Source organism: Felis catus, chromosome C1 (assembly GCF_018350175.1).
Source record: "Felis catus isolate Fca126 chromosome C1, F.catus_Fca126_mat1.0, whole genome shotgun sequence".
Taxonomy (NCBI): Eukaryota; Metazoa; Chordata; class Mammalia; order Carnivora; family Felidae; genus Felis; species Felis catus.
Genome location: NC_058375.1, coordinates 18690114 through 18696128, shown reverse-complemented (window position 1 = coordinate 18696128; position 6015 = coordinate 18690114).

Genomic DNA, 6015 nt, shown 5'->3' with positions numbered 1-6015 from the left:
TCTCCAATTTTACTCTTCTTCAAGATTGTCTCAGCTATTTTTAACCTTTGGTTTTTCATCACAAACTGTATAATTAAGTTGACAGTTTCCACCAAAAAAGCCACTGGGGATTTGGATTTGGATTTCAGTGTGGATTGCACTGAATCTACAGATCAATATATGGAAAAGAGATAGTTTGACAATATTGAGCCTTCTAATCCATTAACATGGTATATTCTTCCATTGATTTTAAATCTTTAATTTCCTTGGATAATGTTTTATAGTTTTCTGTGTAGAGGTCTTATACATCTCATTTTAGATTCATTTTTATGTGAGTTTTTTACTCTATCATAAATTATATATTTTTACATTTTATTTTCAAATTATTCATATGGATATGTAGAAATACACTTGTTTGCTAAACTTGCCAAATTATTTTAATTGTTGGTAAATTCATTTAAATTTTCTATTCACGCAACCATGTTGTCTCCAACTTCTTCCTTTATAATCTTTATGCCTTTTATTTATTTTTCTTATCTTAATGCTCTGGCTGGGGTCTCTAGTACAATGTTGAGTAGAAGTGGTGATTGTAGACACAATTGCCCTTTTAGCAATCTCAGAAGAAGGTTCTCAATATTTTGCCATTAGGTATTATATTTGCCATGCTTTTATGTAAATACCTTTTATCAGGTTAAGAAAAAATTTTAAATATATACTTGCTAAGAGTTTTAAACATCATGAATGTGTGTTGAGTCTTATCAAATGATTATTTTTACATCTGTTGAGATGGTTGTATGATTTTTATCCTTATTTCTTTTTTGTATTAATATGGTCAATTATAATAATTGATTTTTTTCTTTTTCAAAAATTTAATGAAATTTAAAAAATTTTAATTTCAGTATAGTTAATATACAGTGTTATATTACTTTCAGGTATGCAATATAGTGATCCAACAATTCTATACATTACTCAGTGCTCATCATGGTAAGTGTGTACTCTTTAATCCCCATCACCTATTTCACCCATCTCCCCACTCACTTCCCCTCTGGTAACCATGGATTTGTTCTCTATATTTAAGAATCTGTTTCTTGGTTTGTCTCTCTCTTTTCCCCCCTTTGTTCATTTTTGTTTCTTAAATTCTACCTAGGAGCGAAGTCATATGATATTTGTCTTTCTGTGACTTATTTCACTTAGCATTATACTCTTTGGCTCCACTGATGTTGCAAATGGCAAGATTTCATTCTTTTTTATGACTGAATGATTTAGATTATATATATATATATATATATATATATATATATATATATATATATATAATTTTCTTTATCCACTCATCTATTGATGGACACTTGGGCTGCATCCACAATTTGGCTAGCTATTATAAATAATGCTGCAATAAACACAGGGGCACATATATCCTTTCAAATAGTGTTTTTGTATTCTTTGGATAAATACCAGGTAGTGTGATTACTGGATTGTAGTTTTTAATTTTTTAAGGAACCTCCATACTGTTCTCCACAATGGCAATATCACTTTGCATTCCTACCAACAGTGCACAAGGGTTCCTTTTTCTCCACATCCTTGCAACACTTGTTCCTTGTGATTAGTAATGGATATCTATCTATCTATCATCTATCTATCTATGTATTTATTTTAATTTTTAAGTAATCTCTACACCCAGGGTAGGGCTCAAACTCGCAAACCTGAGATCAAGAGTCACATGCTCTACCAACCGAGACAGCTAGGTGCCCCAATAATGGATTTTTAAATGGGTGATGGGCTTGAGGAGGGCACTTGTTGGGATGAGCACTGAGTGTTGTATGTTAGCGATGAACCATGGGAATCTACCCCCCAAAACCAAGAGCACACTTTACACACTATATGTTAGCCAATTTGACAATAAATTATATTAAAATAAATAAATAAATAAATAAATAAATAAAAATGTTAAAACAAACCTCTTATTCTTGGGAAGAAAAATTTCAACTCAGTTGTGAGTATAAAAGTCTCCATACATATGGATTTGGTCTCCCTGTATTTGGGCAAAAATGTTTACATCTATTTCATTGAATCCTTAAAAGGACTCTTCAATGAAGGTAACTATTATGATCTCCACTTTACAAATGAATAATTGAGTCTTAGAAAGCTTAATTAATAATGAGAGAGACTGGCCTATAATTTTCCTTTTCTGCAATTTTTGGTGTCCAGGTTATGCTGGCCTTAAAAATGTGTTAGAAAATGTTATTTAAGGGGCGCCTGGGTGGCTTAGTCGGTTGGGTGGCCGACTTCGGCTCAGGTCAAGATCTCGTGGTCCGTGAGTTCGAGCCCCGCGTCGGGCTCTGTGCTGACAGCTCAGAGCCTGGAGCCTGCTTCGGATTCTGTGTCTCCCTCTCTCTCTGACCCTCCCCCGTTCATGCTCTGTCTCTGTCTGTTTCAAAAATAAACGTTAAAAAAAATTAAAAAAAAAAGAAAATGTTATTTAAGAATACATTCTTTGAAACAGTTTATGTGAAATTGGTATCATTTCTTCCTTATATGTCTGGAAAAATTCATTAGTGAAACCATCGGGGCCTAAATTTTCCTGGTGAGTTTTTTTAATGGACATGTGTTCTTTAAAATACATAGGACTAGGCAAATTTTCTACTTATTCTTCTGTCAGTTTATGTTAGTTGCGTTGTTTGAGGAATTTGTCCAGTTCATCTATATTATCAGATTTATCCTTATAAAACTTTACGCAATATCTTCTCATTCATTTTTAAATCTTTTTAATATCTGTAAGCTCTGTAGTGTTGTCTCCTTTTTTTAAAAAAAATTTTGTATTTTGGTTATTTATATGTTCTATACAAAACTAGCTTCAGGAAGCTTAATTAAGGTATCCAAGGTCCTTCCAGCCTATACAACACCCAGATAGTTTTACTCTGAGGTCTTGCTGCCTCCCCGGATTCTCCCTGGAAGTGAGATTTATAGATTTTTCAGAAACTATGAAGCTAGCTGGTTTTCTGTTTTCCTCTGATAATGCGTGGCCCAGGGGAAATACAGTATAGGGTCCACCTTTCTCAGGAAGCTACTGTCTCTACAGCACTGTTCACTACTTCCACTCTCCCCAGATCCCATATGCCTCTTTGCACATCTACATGCTTACAATTACAGCTGAGGAATCGTTTATATAATCTGAGGGATGGGAGAGTTTGCTTACATAACCTCTAAAATTACTCCATGACCTGAAGTTTTGACTCCCTCTTGTGAAACTCAAAAGCCAGGAAAAGACTCATATTTTCTCCTCCTGTAGTCTCATTCCTTCCTTGAACTCAGGCCAGAGCACAGGAGATGGGGTGAGTGGATACAGCTGAAGCTTGGGAAGTAGGCAAGTGAGCTTGAGTAAGTCACTGAATCCTCAGAGCCTGTTTCCCCAGTTATAGAGTGAAGGTAATGACCCTTATACTGCCTTGCTCATAGTGTAGTGACAAAGGACCAAATGAATGCTCAAAAGCAAGGACTTAAAGAATATTTATTTTATTGTAAACTCTACTATCCACTCAAAAGGGTATATAAACATATAAATACAATTTAAATAATTATAATATTTAATATAACACAATTAATATAATATAATAGGTGCCTGTGTCCACACCACCCAGCTCAAGAAGTTGCTGTACCTTTGAGACTTCTTGTGGGTCTTTCTTATCTTTCTTAAAGGTAACTTATCTTTCCCCAAAGTTGGAGAATGGGTGATATATGTGATGGGGATTGAGGAGTGCACCTGTCATGATGAGCACTAGGTGATGTATAGAATAGTTGAATTACTATATTATACACTTGAAACTAATATAACACTGTATGCTAACTCTACTAGAATTAAAAAGACAGCCCTTAGCTATGTATTTTTCTGGCATTGTCTATGTTTGAGCTTTGTATAAACGAATGCTACTATATGTCTTTCTCTGTGACTTGTTTCTTTCCTTTATCATTGCGTTGTGGAATTCATCCATGTGTTTGTGTGTAACTATAATTCATTCATTCTCACAGTTGTATAATATTCCATTGTAGGAACATAACACATTGGATTTATCCATTTCCTCTCAATGGACATTTGGATCATTTCTAGTTAGGTTATTTTGAACAATGACCATTCTTGCGGATAACTCTGCACCACATCTACAATCTAATGCAGACCAAAGATTTTCTTTCAGGAGTGAAATTGCTGAATCTTAGGGTGTATGCACATTGAATTCAAAGATTTTGAATTCAAAAAAATTTTTGAATTACTGGGTGTATTAGTTTCCTATTGCTGCTGTAACAAATTACCACAAACTTAGTAGCTGAAACATATTTATTTTAGAGTTCTGAAGATGGAAGTCCAAAATGGGTCTCGCCAGGCTAACATCAAGGTGTTATCAGAGCTCAAACATCAAGGTGTTGTCAGAGCTGAGCTCTTTTTGGAGGCTCTAGGGAAAAAAAATCTATCACCTTTTCAAACTTCCAGAGGTTGTCCCCATTCCTTACTTCATGACTATTTCCTCCACCTTCGAGCCAGGAGGGTAGCATCTTCAAATCTCTCTCTGACTCTGAGGCCTCCCTCTGTCATTTAAAAGGCTCTTGTGAGGGGGCACCTGGGTGGCTCAGTCAGTTAAGCTTTCGGCTCTTGATCAGCTCAGGCCATGATCTCATGGTTGAGTCCTGCGTTGGGCACTGCACTGAGAACATAGAACCTGCTTAGGATTCTCTCTCTGCACTGCACTCCCACACCCCTTAAGCTATTTTTAAGTTTAAATAAATAAACTTAAAGAAAAAGAGAGGATCTTGTGAGTATACTGGGCCCACCTGGATAATCCAGGATAATCTTCCCATCTTGGGATCAACTGAGTAGCAAACTTAATTCCATCTGTAACCTTAATTCCCCTTTGCTATGTAACCTAATGTCTTCATAGGTTCTGGGTATTTGGCAGGGAAGCATTATTCTGATTACCATCCCAGACAACACAAAATTATTTCCTGAAGCTGCCATGCCCATTTATGGAGGGCCCTGATAGAGGCCCATTTCCTTTTTTCCTGCAAGAATCACTTTTTGCATTTTTAACTCATTTTTTATGTTCCAATTGCTATTTCTTATTGCAAAATAGTTTAAAACTCATAGGTAGTTACAGAAATAGGACAAAATTATACTCTTCCCTCAGCTTTTACATGCACTTTCCTGTGTGTGTGTGTGTGTGTGTGTGTGTGTGTGTGTGTTGTTCTATGAAATTGTATCACATGTGTAGATTTGAGCAACCATCGTCACAATCAGGATAAAGACCACGACCTTAGCAGTGTACAAATTTAGAGATCCCTATGAGAAGGCCAGCCCCGGAGGCCTCACGTGGGTAAGAAGAATGGCTCAGGGCCAGGGAATGCTCTGGGGCCAGGGCATGAGGGAGAAGGGGAGAGAGGGCAAGGCGCTTGAGCCGCTGAACCACGGGGAGGCAGCCCCGCCTCCGGGGTCCCGGCAAGGTTCATCGCCTTGGCCAAGTCCTTCCCAGCGCACCTGAGCGCACAGGCATCGGGGAGAAGCAACGGCTTTAACTCTCCCAGATTAATCCTGCCAAGTTGCAACAATATTGATACACTATTATTTTCCACCTTTATTCATCCCCTGGCGAAGAAAGAACGACTCCCCCCAGACCATTCATAATTGAAAAATGCTTTTAAGGCCTTTACGAGTTGAATACTAAATTTCGCGAGGTGCCTGCTTTATTGGGCCTCCAGTCACCAATGATACGTTTGCTCCCTAATGCTCTTTAAGGAAGGGAACTTCAGCGGCATGATGGATGGGACCGATCAGAATCAATGCTCATTAGTGACTCCAGTGACCAGGTGGACCCGGACTGCTCGCTCTAGTAGATGGGCTGGGCAGGGGACTGGCTCTTGGCGAGAGACGGGGGCGAGGCCTGTTGGCTGCCATTTGTCTTAGACTGTGACCTTCCTTCCTTCCTTCCTTCATCCATCATTCAATAGATTCTTACTCTGCTCACTGTGTACCAGGCCTGATGCTGGACACAG